This window comes from Lissotriton helveticus, chromosome 9, assembly GCF_964261635.1.
Source record: "Lissotriton helveticus chromosome 9, aLisHel1.1, whole genome shotgun sequence".
Classification (NCBI taxonomy): domain Eukaryota; kingdom Metazoa; phylum Chordata; class Amphibia; order Caudata; family Salamandridae; genus Lissotriton; species Lissotriton helveticus.
In genome coordinates this window covers 128,439,449-128,456,834 of record NC_136070.1, presented here as the reverse complement: position 1 = coordinate 128,456,834, position 17,386 = coordinate 128,439,449, and the positions used below count along the sequence as shown (strand labels likewise).

General features: G+C 46.7%; 1 long non-coding RNA gene across 2 annotated transcripts in view; it reads right to left on the bottom strand.

Annotated features, from left to right (window-relative positions):
• LOC144781008 (uncharacterized) overlaps positions 1-17,386 on the bottom strand; it is a 149,090-nt gene that overhangs the window by 65,914 nt on the left and 65,790 nt on the right. For both annotated transcript variants that reach the window (XR_013600859.1, XR_013600860.1), the window contains 3 exons: positions 4,128-4,181; positions 2,966-3,017; positions 2,233-2,331 (listed from right to left, as the gene is read on the bottom strand). This is a non-coding gene — a long non-coding RNA (uncharacterized LOC144781008). The remainder of the gene's footprint in view (positions 1-2,232; positions 2,332-2,965; positions 3,018-4,127; positions 4,182-17,386) is intronic.

Genomic DNA, 17,386 nt, shown 5'->3' with positions numbered 1-17,386 from the left:
TGTAACCGCTTGGGACAGGAGAGCCTGGTCCTCCTCTGAGACTCTGGGCAGCACTTGTGGAACCATTTCCCATATTGAATAAGAGTAATGGCTTAAGAGGCATGCAGTGTTTACCAAACACAATGCTAGGCTTGTGGAAGAAAGGATCTTCTTACTGAAGCTGTCCAGCCTTTTGGATTCCCTGTCCGGAGGTGCAGATGGGAATGTGCTATGGGAAGTGGCGGGTTGGACCACCAAGCTCTGTGGGGTGGGAAGAGAGGAAAACTGGGTCGCCCGGTGCAGGGCGGTGGTAAATCGTTCTGTTCACATGAGCCCCTGTGCTGGGCTTGGACCAGGTGCCCAGAAGAACATCAGTCAAGGTCTTGTCGAAGGGCAGCAAGGGTTCCGAGGAGGAGACACCAGGCTGCAGGGCCTCTGTCAAGACGTTCATAGGGACTGCCACTGTAGGAAGCTGCAGGTCCAAGACCTCTGCAGCCCTACGCACCACCATTGCAAACGAAGTTCTCTCCTCCAGAGCCAGGTTAGGGGGAAACAGCATGCCAGAATATGTAGAAGTGTCCAGGCCACTGGAATCACCCAGGTCCTCATACCAGTCCAGGTCTTAATTGGGTTGCAGGATTTATAAGGGATCAGGATCCCCTCCCAATCTTAATCATCAACGCCTATCCCTTCAGAATAAGGCAGCTGTACGGCTCGGTCGGTGCTAGTCTCTGCGTCGGTGGATGCCCAACTGGGCCCACCTCGTCTGGAATGATGGGGAGGTGCCACAGGTGGGTGCCAGCGATGCAGAGGGCCTCGGCGTCTGATGCAGTACCGGGAAAGGTTGCAGAGAGATAACCAGCGCTGGTCCGGATCCAAGAGAAGGTCGGAGAAGCAAAACCCACGGGATCTCCTTTAGCTGAGCCTGAGGGGCTCTAAGGCGCACCGGCAGGGCCAAGCTGCCCAAATATGGTGCACATAGTGTCATAATATTCTTTCAATTGGGCGGGGGTCACTCCCAGCTCCAGAAAGAGGGAAACAGGAGCCTACTCAGGTAACCGCTCTGAGAAGCAGGCCTCAAACGCCAAGGCTCCTCCATCTCGTGGCGGACAGGACAAAGTCTACCCATGCTTCCACTTCTTGTGCTTTTTATGGTGCATCTTACCTTACCGCAATGACTTGGAGGAAGAAGATTTGGACCCCTGGAGCGCTGCTCAGACCTTCCTCTGAACCGAGAGCAAGATCGATGAGGTGACCTCCGTGGCGCTAGGCTGCGATCAGATATAGGGACTGCTACCTCAAAGCCTTCGGCGCCATGGCCCGGCAATCAGAGCACCACTTTTTGTCATGGTCACGTTCCAGGCAGCAGAGACGCATCAAATGGAGTTCTGTGACCGACATGGTGTGGTGACAAGCGGTGCACGGCTTGAACCCCGAGGTCTTCTCACTAGACATTGCTGCACACAAAACGTAGTCGACAAAAACTTGAAGTGACAGGGGGTAGATCTCTTCGATGGATCTGCGTTGGCTGGCGTGAAAAAATAAGAACTGAAAGCGTGCCGAGGGGGAGACCATAAAGATGACACGGAAGTCATGACTACGACCTCATGTGAAGTCATGTGGATTCGACCAACACCACCCATCAGCGCACAGGGGTTCTGCTATCAAAAATCTTCCGGATCCAGTCTGACGCATTGAAGTCCAAAGGTAAGGAATCTGCGGCTGGATTTCTCGATCAGATTTACATTTTTAAAAAACATTTATGTTTATTTTTTTACGCAATGTGGTGCTTTCTAGGTAGTAACGTGGTTCTCTAAAATATATATATATATATATATATATATATATATATATATATATATATATATATACACACATACACACACTATATATATATATATATATATATATATATATATATATATATACATACATACATACATACATATACACATATACACACACACTATTTTGTATCAGGGCAACTTGAAGTTTGGATTTAATACACGGCAGCCTGGCCGTGAAGAGCGCCCCACCCCTGGAGTTGTGAAGGGGGCCTCAGAGGCTTCGAAGAGGTCGGAGCCTTTGGCACAGCAAAGGTCATTTATTTGAACTGGAAATTCTGCCCTGGAGCCCACTGGGGCTATTGCTATTCATCAATTTTAAAGGACACTGAATCACACTGAGCCCACTGTGGCAACATTTTCGATTTTCGAACTACAGGTACCAGCATGCTAAAACCCGGAAACTCACCTGAGAGAGCCAGGAGGGGCTTGAAATTGAATGCATGCTGCTAATGATGCTTGAATCAGTTTACCAGCTGTCATCCTCTGACGAAGGAGCCATTGAGCTCTGAAACGCGTAAGGAGAACATTTTTTCACGAAGCTGTGTTTGCCGGTTTTGACATTAAAAGGCTTGTAGCATTTTCCTGTTGGAGGCGTTTTTGTATCAGGGCAACTTGAAGTTTGGATATATACACACACATATACATACATACATATAACCCACATATACACACACACACACACACACAATCTTACAATTAGTTTTTCCCACCTATTATCACTTTCCTAAATTGGTAATAGGTAGGGGAAAATATAAAACCTAATACTTACCTATATTACAGGCCCCAAGCCATTACACAGATAAGGTGGCTTTAAAACAACAAGGCTGCCTTCAATTTTTGTAAAGACAGGTATTATCCAATCAAATAATTGATAATGACTTGTCATCTGCATGTACTGGGATAGTTACGCAATATTTCAGGAAATTTCACATAAGTACCACAGTCACAGTTATCACAAACTTTGAATGCTTAATAACTTAAAATATACTTACCTAAAGTTGTCTAAAAGGATCATCTGGGCACCATAAATAATCTGCCAAATTTCATGTAAATCTGTTAAGCCGTTCTCGTGCTACATTGAATACAATAGTCTATGGAAAATGCATTGGTGCAATGGAGAGAACCACCCCTCTACTTACTTTCGGGGAGCAGCGGGTGCCGATGCTACGAAGATAGGAAATGCCGACAAACCTGGGAGAAAACGGAGAAAACAGACCATCAGGCAGAGGAGGGGCTGGAACAGAGACACACCACACATCGTGAGAAAGTACTTCTCTTTTGTGGTAGGGTGGTGGCTATATCTTCAAAATTAACAAAAGAAGGGAGGTCTCCTTACTAGTCCAATTTGGGACAAGGAGGGTAGAAATGAAGAACTTAACAAGTCCCAGTATTCAACTCTTGAAAAGACCTCTTATATATACCCCTCATAACTCAAGATACCAACCACATAGAAAAGTATACAATTTTAAACGTACAATATAAACAATGAATTAAAAAAAACAGTATGGTTAAAATTGTATACTTTTCTATGTGGTTGGTATCTTGAGTTATGAGGGGTATATATAAGAGGTCTTTTCAAGAGTTGAATACTGGGACTTGTTAAGTTCTTCATATATATCTTCAAAATGACAGCTGGCTGAAGGGAAAGGTGCGCAATTGAATCCCAAAGAGATGCCAACGAGTATGAGAAAAGAGTGCCAGAAGGGAGCGCCAGAGGAAGAGACGACCTGAGGTATTGGGAACGTGTGAAGGCCATTGAGGAAGAGTCAGAGGCTCGGACGAGCGATGTTGGAAATCCCAAGAAGTTCCAGAAGACGTGGTCGGATGAGTGGTGGGTGCTGCCGGAGGACGCCTACTTGCCTGCCACAACTCAGCACTTGTCAGCTCTGAGTGCAACAGGGAAGAGGGCGCACTAATACAATCATAGGGAATGGACAGGGTTTGCTAAAAGGGGTAGGGGGGGAGAACCAAGGTCATTGTAAATGTGTCTCATTTATTTTGATAATGGACGCAGGTGTGCACTATACCGTCATGACATGGTGTGTTCCCTATGTTGGATGCAAGGGCCTGTGTTTTTCCACCTTACACAAAGGAAGGAATCTCTTTATAAATATTCCTGGATCCTAAAAACTGCCTTGTTAGTGGACATGCAGGTTGTAACAAGGGAAAGGGGCACTTCCAACAACCCCGGATTTAGGACACGAGACCAACCCTTGCTGTATGGGGGTTTAGTTAATCAAGCACGGCTGTGTTGGTGAAGGGAATAAAAACAACCTGTATTAGTCAGATCACAATACTTACCGTCCTTTTACCTGTTTTTCTTAGGTTACTGGCAGCGACAGCCTCCTTGAAGACCTACAGAGAAGGAGAGAAAACCTGCATCATCAAAACGTCCTCTATCATCAGTCTGGAAAAAGTACCCTTGATACCCTCAATTGTTAATTCATTACGGCGATAATAAAATATCAAGATTCAAATCAACAAAGCCTCAGCAACCATATATCCGCCCATTCCTCCTACATGCAACAAAATGGAAAAGTGATCTAGCATTGAGCTACACAAACTACTATATGGAGAACATGATAGTTGCCCACTTTGCGTTTCATATGTAGCACAATACTTTTAGAAGTAGTAAGGAAGCTCAAAAACTAAACTAAACAGTAAATGTAGTCTCAGAATTACTACATGAACAACTAAAAGACATTTATGGCCACTTGATTATGTAAATTAATAAACAAATACAATAGATCAAAAATAAAATTTACATTAAATCCGATTGCCACTGTAGTTATAGTTATGATTCCAAGAGCTAGGAATTACTCTTATTTTTGCTTCCTAATAACTTTCCGCCCCTTTGAAGAATCGCCGCAAAACTGTTCAGACCTATATGATTTTCTTTTTGATGAATCCGCACTGATGCGGGCAGGGAAACATTACAGATTGCTCCGCCTGGAGGGAGCAACATAAACCGCTTTTGCTTCCGGGCAGGAGCAATGCGGCTCCCGCACCATACGAGAAGCCGCCTGGGGTTGTGGAGGCATTGAGACTCCCAAGCGGCCTTAAACATGTGCTTCGTGGGTCCCCTGGGTGGGCACCGGAGCACCCACCTAGTACTGATGTGAGCCCCAGTGAGTCTCATACTCAGTAAATTGGGCACAGGGGGATGGGCTCCATGGGGGGGCAAAACAGGCTTGGGGAGGGGGCTGCATGCCACCTTCCCATATTAAATGGACTGGGCCCTATTAAGGCTCTGGGATGCAAGCTGTATGCCCTCTTCCCCTATTTAATTGTATTTGGCCCCGGGGGATAGGGTTGCCGGGCATTTTAAGACTAGGGAAAGGGAGAGCCCATACGGACTCACTCCCATATTTATTGGAAGTGGCCCCGGGGACTGGGTCCTGGGGCCAATTAAGGGACAGGGAGGGGCTAGCACACCTCGTCCCCATAATATACATGTTTTGGCCCCAGGGGATGGGTTCTCCGGGGCCAAAGGCCAACCATTATGCGCACGCCAAACGCTGTTCATGGTGTGGTGTTGGCAGCCTGCTAGGGGTTTAACCGGTGCATGGCCAAATGCAGTGCACAGCATGGGTTTGGCTGCCTGTGGGAAGTTGGGAATTGCAGAGTTAATTCTCAAAAACATGCAAGCTCTAACCCCAGATAAAAGAATGATATAATGTGCAGCTGGCAGACTTCATCCCTCCCTCTCCAACAATACCAAGTCTGCATCAATCCATTCCTTTCAAAGAGCAAGTGAAAACAGCAGGAGATTCCCTTCGTAAAAAGGCATAAGCATCACCAAAGCAAATAGGTCTCATCTTCAAAAGGTGTTATTCGAGGTTTCTTGGCTCTACCAATGTTGTTGCTGATGCTAAACGCCTCAACAATACGGAAGACATATTTTTTGCTGATAATGTTAAACATCAGGGGGTTGGGAAGGCAGGAGGACCTCAAAATGGTCCTAATGACATTATGTATGAGGGCAAAAACGTTCACATACGCCATGATGCTGACACAGCCTTTTTTGCCTCGTTTAAATGCATCTTTCCAAAATAAAGACTGGAGCTCATAGCGCACTGACATGAAAAAGGTAGTTCCCTGAATGTAAGCAGTTGAAGGATACATTATGTTCTAAGGAAGGGACAAACAAAAAGAGAAATGGGAAAACCCTTAATAAAAAGCAAGCAAATGGGATATACAAGAAAGGCAGGACAAAAACAGCAAAGACAACCGATCATGAGCAGTAGGCTCACCAAAAACATACACAAAATTGGTATTGTGCACAATAGGTCTTTTGACAACACATAGCTAAAAGCAGTCTATAGAAGGGCTAACAAATAGGAAAACAAGCTTCATACTGCTATGCTCCACATTTAAAGTACACTTCCCACTGATGGGAAACTGCCCCCCACATTCTAGTCCTTTAAAACAATATAAAAAATAAAAATAAATTCCCCCTTTCTCGATACACCCCTTAAAACTCAAAACCCTGAATGGATTCGGGGCAAAACAACTTTCAGGTACCTGACTTGTCAAGGTCTGAAACAGCTCACTTAGCTCAAACTCCACCCAAAGGGTCCTAGCGCTCCAGGGTATAGCCTTACCAGGGAGTGATCTGGCTGCTGGGTAGCTCTGCAACAGTATCCAACATTAAAGGCACGGTAGTTTGTCTTAACACGAGGTTCTGGGTTTTTCAGAACCGGTACCGAACCGGTAACCCAGTGGTGTCAGGGTACACACCCAAAGACCTCGAGTACTTTCCTGATTTAGGCCACAGAAACTCAGCGTCTTCTAGGTGAAGTCCAGGATCGATTTTATTGGCTGCAACCAAGAAACAGGCGTCCTAGAAGTACAACAGCACAGGATGTATATTCTCAGGAGACTGCTCAATCTTACAAAGCCAGGCTTCTCTTTTTATACAAAATATTCAGCTCCAGGCAAACATTCTTACATTTATAGTAGACTATTCACATATTTTCACTGCAAAGAAAAAGCAGAGTCATGATGACAAGCCCACATTCCAATTTGTTCAGCCCACAATAAATTACCCAGCAAGGCCCAACAGTTTCATCAGATATCGGTGGACCCCCCAATAAAAACGGGCACCTCCTCCTCGTAAAGCAAGTCAGAGAGAAAGGAACAGGGATAGGTGGGAGCAAGATTAGGAAGGGTGTGTGTGTGTGCGATGAAAAGGGTTTATGACATGTTGTGCCTTGATGCTATCTCATTCGGCCACTGGGAGAGGAACTGACCAAACAGGTTTGGCCTGAGGCAATGGTTTCAGCTTGCCCAGGTCAGAGAAAAGTCAATCAAGGTGTACGTGTCCTTTGATATCGAATTTAGCTGTATTATAAGCCTATGTGAGGGCAACCCACAAAATGGCTGCTGTACACAAAATGGAAGCCAAGGGTTCAAGACGAAAATGACGATTTCGAGGTGAAATCGTCACTCGAATATGACGAAAATGCTTGTACATAGTGTACTAGCCATTTTCGATCTTTTGATATAAAAATCGTCATGCTACGACGAAGTTTTATTCACGAGTCCAGAATTTTCAGAACTACAAACCCTCCTTTTGCCCTCACATAGGCAATTTAACCTAATCTCATGCTAATCTGAGTCCAGGTCTATATTCCTAAAGTCATTGAGATGTTGCTGTAACATCATTCTAGTACTTAGCTCGTCTCTTGATACAGGTTTCCTTACACATGATGTAGCACAGAGGCCACATATTGCAGGAGCACACTGCACGCACAGACAGAACAGGAAAAGAATGGCTAAGACCATCCCAATGACCATCAGAATTTTCCATCCCCAGCCGGATATCAGTTCCCAGAACCATCCCATCAAAGACCAATCTCCTTTATCCACATGAATAGATTCGGAAATCTTATGCAGTTTAGAGATGGCCTAGTACACTGTTGGAGCGTTATCTGGAATGAAAACACAGCAACTCGATTGGATCAATCTACATACCCCACCTCGGTCTGCAAGTATGACATCTAATGCGACCCTGTTCTGAAGGGTCATACGACGATCCGACTGGAGCTCAGCAGTCAAGTTACTAAGGGCACCAGCAGTTTCAATTACAGTGGACTCAACCACCCTTGTCAATTGCCTTATGTTCCTGCTGTTAACCATGGGTCCCCAGAACGGCAGAAAACCCTTTACGAAGTCCCCAAATGTTTACGAAGTCCCCAAATTCTTGTCCTGCAGTGTCTTCTTCGCTGAAGACACCTCTAACTATCCTTGTCTTGTGGTAATCTGCCGCCGCTGTGTAGGTGGGAGGCAGCAGGAACGAAACAAAACATGTGCCCGAAAAGTCAGGGGGCAACCATGTATAGGCTCTATCATGGCAGATGAAATAGGTACCCTTAGCTGCTAAGAACGGAGGGGAAGTCTGAGATGCAAAAACATATGTTTTAGTGCAGATGCTTTTCCCTAGCTGAGCTCTGGGATTCTTGCCAGTACCTTGCAGACACAGGTGACCCTGATGGGGTACAATCCAAATCGGGGAAGATCTCTTAGCTTGCTGTTTCTCACTCAGAGTAGCTCCATATCCGGTTACGTTCCATCCTATGTATACTAGTGTCTTATCTCTAGGGATAGTCTCGTAGGAAATATCTTCCTTAATCATGTCTACTATACCCTTGACTAGAGCACTATTCTTAGGATTGTCTTCCACAGAACGTAGGGGGTAGACTTCATGTGCATAGATGAACATTGGTCTGTATGCCCACACAGAACCATTGTGGCTGAAAGGCAGGACCAGATAAGGGATACCTTTATCCGTTGTGTGAGGCATAAGACCACACACCCAACAGTTAGTTGTGTTCATTACTATTTGGTGTTGGTGCAAAAGCTGAACAAAGGAGTTATTAATAAACTCTAATCTCCTGGCGGATTCGTGTTCAGGAAGGGGTTGGAAAGAGTGTGGGGAAACAGTAGAAGGAGGAGGTATAGGCGATGTAGTGGGTGCAAATGTTACTCGAAAATAGAATAACACATAACTTATTAAAAATATCATCACACTGAATAACATGAAAATGCACAATATCAAAAAGCTTTTCTTTGTCATTATTTTACATATCCTGGCTTTAAAGTTCATTGTTTTGGCAGGTCTCTCCATCTCGAAAAACTCCATCCTCTCTAAAGTGCTGCCCGCGATGGGAGGTTGTTTCTGCTAAGGAATGCTTCTGTCAGTCTAGGGCAACTCCCTTGGACCAACCAGAACTGTCGACCTAACGTCGTCAGCTGCACCCCAAAGACTTTGGGCAATCGCGGCCCTAGCAGCGGAACCCGGATGGCGGTTCGAAAAAAAAAATAAGCAAGTTTCTCAGATGGGAGAGCTGCGCTTTCAAAAATAGTACTTGGAGGAGAAAAAAGAATTTTATTTGTCCATAGGTCTCGGCCTCAAATTGTATCTTTGCTTTCCAGGTATGGTATGATCTCGGAAAAGGAGTTCAGGCTCTGTAGTGTCCAATGGATTTGACGGTGATACAGCTGGTTGCAAAATGTTGTCGCTCTCTTGTTCAGTAAGTGTTCCTTTTACTCGTGCATCACTGAAAGGCAGAAAACGAGGCACAGTTTCAGTCTCTGAGTCGGCGACACCCTTCTGGACCCACTGGTCGTACGGCAGAGGTAAAGGTACCCTCTTGCAGTGGACTCCGTGGATCCAGTGCTTCTTCCCTTCCACTCGAACAGCTGATCTAGTGGAAAGAAGGACGAGGTGCGGTCCGGTCCACCTGGGCTGGTCGTTCTTGGTTCGCTGGAAATTCTTCACGAGAACCCAGGATCCAGGGTCGATGGGGTGACCTGGAGTTTCAGAGACCGGAGGCAGGGTGTCATGGACCTGTTGGTGTAAAACACGCAATTTAGCCGTCAATTCGTACAAATAGTCAAGCAAAACAGGGTGTTCGATTTCACTGAACTTTGTGGGCCTTGGCACTCCCCATATATTGGCCGGGCGGCCGAAAACTATCTCATATGGACCAAGTCCCACTCGCGAATGCACAGTCATTCTGGTTGATAGGAGTGCTAAGGGTAGAGCATCAGGCCATTTAAGACCAGTGCTCGCTTGAATTTTTGCTAATTTTAACTTTAGCGTGCCATTATAGCATTCTACTAGTCCAGCTGATTGGGGGTGATTTCCAGCGTGAAATTTCTGATGATTGCCTAGCCCTTCGCATACTTTCTTCATCACTCGACCCACAAATTCACTTCCATTGTCACTCCAGACCATTCTAGGCATTCCGAATCTGGGGAAGAACTCTTTCACAAGGGCTTTCGCTGTGGACAAGGCAGTATTGTCCTTTAGGGGATATGCTTCTACCCATCTTGAGAAGGCACAAACAACAACGAGTACGTATTTTAAGTTGTTGCACCTCTCCATGTGGATGAAATCTAGCTGCAAAACCTCAAACGGATACGTAGGAGGTGCAGCTGGAGTTGGGGTTCCCCTACCAGGATTGTGTTTCAGACACCATGCAAATCTTGACAACATTCTCTGCACACTTGGGAATTCCTGAATTTTGCCATACTGGAGCCAACAACTTGCAAATCCCTTTCACGCTGATATGAACCATTCCATGAGCCATTGTAACCACTGCAAGCACATATGCATCGGGTAACAACCATCTCTGATGCTCTGACAATTCAATCCAGCAACCATTGGCATCCATTTTACCCGTACTTTCTCTCCACATGTTCAACTCTTTCTCTGTAGCCTCAGCTTGAATAGACTTCACACTCTATCGTGTCTTCACACATTCCAACATCACCAACCCATCTTGCAGGGCCTGCAACATACATTCGGCTCATCACATTCCTTGCGATAACGTCAGCAAATGCATTTCCACGACCAACATCATCAGTCACCTTCTTGTGAGCACTACATTTCACAATCGCCACTTGCAGAGGCAAGGTCAGTCATTCAAGAAGCTCATTCACCAACTGACCATGCTGAATCTTAGCTCCATGCGAAGTCAGGAACCCACGTTCTTTCCACAATCGTCCAAAACTGTGAGCCACTCCAAACGCATACTGACTATCGGTGTAGATGGTCACTTTCATTCCTTTTGACAACACACATGCTCTCGTAAGTGCAATCAACTCTGCTGCTTGAGCTGAATTATGTGGAATACGTGCAGCTTCAACAATTGTATGCAAAGTCGTGACAGCATATGCTGCAGTCGTATCACCATTCGGAAGCTTGAAGCATGAACCATCCACCCATAATGTACCATCACACTTTGCAAGAGAAGTGTCCTGGAGGTCTATTCTCCCTTTCGTTTCTTCTTCTGTTCTAAGAAAACAATCATGCTGTTCTGAATCATCTAATTCCGCTACAATTGGTAACAACGTAGCTGGGTTGAGTGTGTTGCATCTTTTTATGTGCACATGACTCGCTAACAAGGTTAATTCGTAACCTGACAATCGAGCACTAGTTAAGTGCTGTGTCTTGGTTCTGTTTAACAACGTGTCTACTGCATGTGGAACCATCACAACTAACATGTTATTCATCACTAGACCAGCAGACTGTCGAATAGAAACAGCTGCTGCCGCTGTTGCTCTTAAACAACTTGGCAATGCTTTAGCTACCGGATCCAAAGTCGACGAAAAATATGCACATGGACGCTGCTCGTCTCCAAACAACTGAGTCAACACTGATAATGCACAACCCTCTTTCTCATGGACATACAATGTAAAGGGCTTACTGTAGTTGGGGGTACCTAACACAGGAGCCGAACATAATGCTGTGCGCAATTCAAAAAAACTTTTCTGACACTCTTCAGACCAAGGAACGGGATTGGGTGTATCTTTACACGTTAATGCTACCAAAGGTTTGGCTAATAACGAAAAATATGGTATCCATTGCCTGCAATATGATGTAATGCCCAAGAAAGCACGCACTTCTCTCTGTGTTCTTGGCACACAGAATTTCGCTATTGCCTGAATTCTTTCTGGGGTCAGTTTCCTTCCCTCCTTCGATAAGAGATGACCTAAGTAGGTCACTTCTTGTCGACAATATTGCAATTTTGAGAGAGACACTTTGTGATGCAAATCACACAAATGACGCAACAATGACAACGTGGCTTCTTTACAGATTTCCTCAGTATCTGCAACAACAAGCAAATCGTCAACATACTGAATGAGGGTAGCGCCATCAGGTAAAACAATCGTATCAAGCTGTGTTTTTAGAGCTTGACTATATATTGATGGACTTTCACAGTAGCCCTGTGGAGCGCGTTTAAGGCGGAAGCTTCGTCCTCCTAAACTGAAGCCAAAAATATCCCTACTGGGGGGAGGAGCCAAGCTCGCGTCCGAGATGGCCGCGTTTTAGCTCGGCTCCGTTCGCTGTCCTGTCTGGAACGTCTATCCTGTGTTTTATCCTGCCCCGGGAAGTATTCTTTGATAGACTATGGAACTACGACATTTCACAGGCACTTACCGTTTGATCCGTTTGTTCCTGGGTGCCGCGGATCCTGAGCTGCACCCTTGTCTGCTTCGGGGCCTCCGGAGCGAGCGGGCCTGACACTCCTTGGCGGCGCCCGGGCGGGACGGAGCCCTGTGGCCGGCCCTTGGTGGCGGTGTGGGTTCGGTCGGAGAGGCCGATGTGCAATTAGACCGGTTACGGCTATCCGGGCCTGATCCGGCGGTCGTGCGGCCTGGTGTTGGGGCGCTGCCTTCCATGGACGGGGTTGACTGTGTATGTGGCTCGTCTCCCCTTTGTTCTCCGGTCCGGCCATTTTGAGTCCCTCCGCCCGGACTCGGAGAACGGAGCCGGTAGCGTGTGGGGAGCCGGCGACCCGCCTTCCTGCTCTGGTGGTGCCTCTGCTGGTGGTCGGCTGTATCCTGTTTGCCCCGCTGGTGTCCGGACGGGGGTCGGAGTTTGCCGCGGCCCCGCCGGGCTTCTAAGATGGCGGCCGACCCCATGTCTCTCGGCCTGGCCGAGACTGGCGACGCTGGTCCGCCGCATGGCACGTTTGCTGAATACCGTAAAGGTGAGCCTACGCTTGGCGACATCCTCGCCGCCTTGCGCTCCTGGAGTGCTCCCATGGCCGCACCTATCATTGACCTGGAGGAGGATCATTTTGCCGGGCCTGCTGAGCCCCCCCCGGTGTGTGCGGCTTCATCTCTGTTGTGTGCTGCTGGAACTTTCCTGGAGGTCGTGGGCCCGGCGGCTGCCGTTGGTGTGGGTGTACGGATGTCCGCTGCCCTCCTTCATCCTGTGCTCCCCCCTGTGCAGGGGGTCCGCCGGCCGGGTCCCGTCCGGACCGGCCTTGTTGGGTCTCCCTTTCCTTTTTTGCCTCGAATGGCCGAACGAAGATCCTGTGATTGCTCCGCCGGATCGGCTTCCCTCATATTGTCGTCGGAACTGTGCCTGCATTGCCTGAGGTGGTTGCCGTCCTTTCCTGTTCATCCGGGTCGCAATCGATATGACTTGTGTGGATTGCCGATCGGACTCCCTGTTATTCACCTCCTGTTCCACATGATCTGGTTCCTTGTGCGTTGGACGACTACAGCTTGGGATAAACAAGGACAGGGTTGAGATGAACTTGCCTCGGTGGACTGTTATCTTGCGGTATGGTCGGATGATCCGTTTGTAACTGTATGACTGTGTTCGATTCTCCTGCATGTTCCTGGAGCTTATCCTTGTTCTTCTTATCTTCCCGTGGGCTCTGAGTATTTTCGGACGGGAGGGTGGGAGCTGATGGGGGTTTTGATTATATGGCTCCTCTCCCGTTGCTACTTCCCTGTTTTCCCTTCTTCTTTTTGTCTTTGTCGTTCTTTCTTACTTTTATCTCTTCTATATTTCGGGTTCTGATTAGGGCGACAGGCACGCTGCCGGGGGGTAGGCCATAGCCTTCTGCAGGGTGGGATGTGCGGGGTGGGGGGGGGTCTGTCATATTGTGTTTTCCCCTCATTCTTTTTTGGTTCTATGGCTCTTATGTATCCCCTTTTTTCAAGACGCGGTGTCGGCATGTGGCCCCCTGGGGTGTTTTTGCTAGCATGGGCCTTCTGGTATTCTTGCCGTCACGGTTTACTACGCATTCATTCCTCCTGTTACCACTGGTTCCATGTACTGGTCTATTCTTGAGTGCTTCGTTAGCCGTGGGGCGCGTGCAGTGATGCTGCGTTCTTACTTTCCCCCCTTTTTTTTTTTTTTCCTATGTCCTTTCCCCCCCCTTTTTTTTTTCCTTTTTTCCCCTCTCCACCTTTTTTTCTTTTCTCCCCCGGGTTGTTGTGGCAGAGGGCTCTTTGTTTTGCAAGCCTAATTTTAGTTTTGTGTATTATTGTGTGTTTTCGTAGTGGTGGGAGGGCGCTGGGCAGCGGTTGCAATTGCTTATAATTGTGGGACTCACGTTCTGCCTTTGCCAAAATGTACCTGTTCTTTTTGAATTTTCCTGTGTTCGATACTTCTGCTTGTTCGCGGCCCACCACGGCCCTCTGGACTTTACGGATTGCCCTTATTCTGAGACACCCTTTCTTCTATTATAAAATCAACCTTCTCTCATTCTGGAAGCAGATTGTGCACAAATTTATCGACGAACAATCGCTGACCACCTTCTGTGCTCATATCTTGACCACTGTGGTCGACAAACGTTTCTTCAAACCTGGTGAAGAAATCTGACACCGTTTCATCTTTCTTCTGCTTACACGCAGACAATTTATCCCAATTTACAGGCATTATAGTTTTCATGTAATCAATGATCTTACCAGGAAGTTCAGCTACTAAAGGCTCAGGTTTAGCACCACCAATTTGTAGGGCATCTGCAGCAGCAATATTAGCCCATGAGTCACCCAACTCCTGATCATGATCTGTATGACGGATCTTTCCCCATAAAGGCTGTGGAACAACGTTCCCAAACAACATGTCTATATCCGCTAAATTCATGATGCAGGACCCAGCAGTCTGACAACTCTTTGTAATACCCTGCGGGATTTTTACGGGGATCAGGTAATGTCTGCTTAAGGGCCAAAACTTCAGCTCGCTTCCATGGGACATGTACCCATACACGCTAAAAATGAGGCTGAATAGGTGGGTTCGCTTGTAGGTCCCCTTCCCTCCATTGTGGGGGAACTTCTCTCATGGGATATTGTCTTCCCTTCTTCTTAACAGAAGAATCAGATTCAAACAACGACCTAGAAACACCTTCAGTCCTAAGCGATAACGTCGCAACTGCTTTCTTAACATCTGAACCCACAATTGCGCCTTTTGAAAACTCGAACCGTACATGGCTCAACTCGGGCGGATTAGAGTCCAAATCATTGTCCTCTAAATCCTCACACAGGAAAACACACATTTTCTCAAAAACTTCTCTGCTTCGATGTTTCCCACTGGGTGAAGACATCCATAACACATTCTAAATCATATTTTTCCGGGTCAGCAACCCATTTATGTGCCAAACAATTCAACGTTTCCTTCTCCCTAGAATCAGGCAGTTGACTACGCAATTGCTTACGCTCTGTGTCAGGAGTTAAACTTGTTGCACCAAAGAAAGGATACAGAAGACTAGAAACAGTACTAGTCACTCTGACGAACAGAAGGAGAAGTCGATGAAAAAACAAGCGGAAAAACAGGGTGAGGCGAGGCAGATGCAGCGGCAGTATCAGAAGGAGTACCAGGAGTGGTAGTCGTTATAGTAGTCAAAGTTGTAGGAAGTAAAGGAGGAGCAGATGTAAAAGCCGGTGGCCCTTGAGGAGGCTGCACCGGAGGAGCAGGAGCCAGCTGAAGAGTAGCTGGTGGGTGCTGTAGAGGAGCAGGAGGCAATGCAACCACGGGTTGTGCAACTAAAGGTTGCGGAGGTGCCGTAGCATTTTGCGCATAGGGGGGTGGCGAACTTAACAAATGCGCCATTAACGGATCTTTTTCAAGCTCTTTTGCTGCATCTTGCTGAAGAGGCGGCAAAACTGGATAACATTTATCTATTACCATTTTACGTTGCCTGTGCAACTGCTCACTCATCTGTTCTTCTTCATTGTCTTTATACTGCATGGCAGCTTGCATTATCGAAATACCCCTTTCTCTCTTATTTTTCTTCGCTAATTTAATTTCCTTCTGTTTGGCATCCTTACGCCATAGGCGGAAAGAGTCAAACATCGCCGGCCGGGCTTTCTTCTTGAAAAGTTTAACTTCAAGGTTATCTAGGATTTCCGTGTCAAAGCTACCATATTGGGGCCATTTTAGAACACCATCTTTTCTGGTGTATTTGATCCACACTTCATTATACGTGATGGGGCCTACTCCATGTTTCACATACAATTCATAAGTTGGAGTTCCAATCGGAGGAACCGGACACGAGTCCTCCAATCGGGAATCCCTATTATTACAACCAAGACAAAACAAATTTCCAAGTCTGCTAAGACCAGGCATCTTCGCTCTCTAGTCTAGCTTCAAACTTCAAAGGATTATCGATTACGATATTCTCGTGAATACACGAGTCCTTCGGCTTTGGCACTTGCAAGTTCCAAACAAAGTGATCCCAAAAGGGGATACCCAAACTAAGACCAACTAAGGACTGGGAGACGCTCCACTTATACTTAACTGAGATATCGATGAAGTCACCAGAAGACTCGTCTTATCGTTTCGCTCTACCAAACTTCAAGGGTCCAAATCAGGGCGATAGCCAGGGCAGCAGTCCTTTTGTAGCCGTCGGGAAGCGGGGAACCACGCAGCAAAGACTTTCGGACCACGTCGACATGCAGGGGTCGATGAAGTGGTTGGCCTTCCTCCAGAATTTTCACACGAAGCTCCTCACGAACCTCTGGCTGGACCGGTACCGCTGGTATCGCCCCTCGTTGGGCGCCAACTGAGGTTCTGGGTTTTTCAGAACCGGTACCGAACCGGTAACCCAGTGGTGTCAGGGAAAACACCCAAAGACCTCGAGTACTTTCCTGATTTAGACCACAGAAACTCAGAGTCTTCTAGGTGAAGTCAAGGATCGATTTTATTGGCTGCAACCAAGAAACAGGCGTCCTACAAGTACAACAGCACAGGATGTATATTCTCAGGTGACTGCTCAATCTTACAAAGCCAGGCTTCTCTTTTTATACAAAATATTCAGCTCTAGGCAAACATTCTTACATTTACAGTAGACTATTCACATATTTCACTACAAAGAAAAAGCAGAGTCATGATGACAAGCCCACATTCCAATTTGTTCAGCCCACAATAAATTACCCGGCAAGGCCCAACAGTTTCATCAGATATCGGTGGACCCCCAATAAAAACGGGCACCTCCTCCTCGTAAAGCAAGTCAGAGAGAAAGGAACAGGGACAGGTGGGAGCAAGATTAGGCAGGGTGTGTGTGCGATGGAAAGGGTTTATGACATGTTGTGCCTTGATGCTATCTCGTTCGGCCACTGGAAGAGGAACTGACCAAACAGGTTCGGCCTGAGACAATGGTTTCAGCTTGCCCAGGTCAGAGAAAAGTCAATCAAGGTGTACGTGTCCTTTGATATCGAATTTAGCTGTATTATAAGCCTATGTGAGGGCAACCCACAAAATGGCTGCCGTACACAAAATGGAAGCCAAGGGTTCAAGACGAAAATGACGA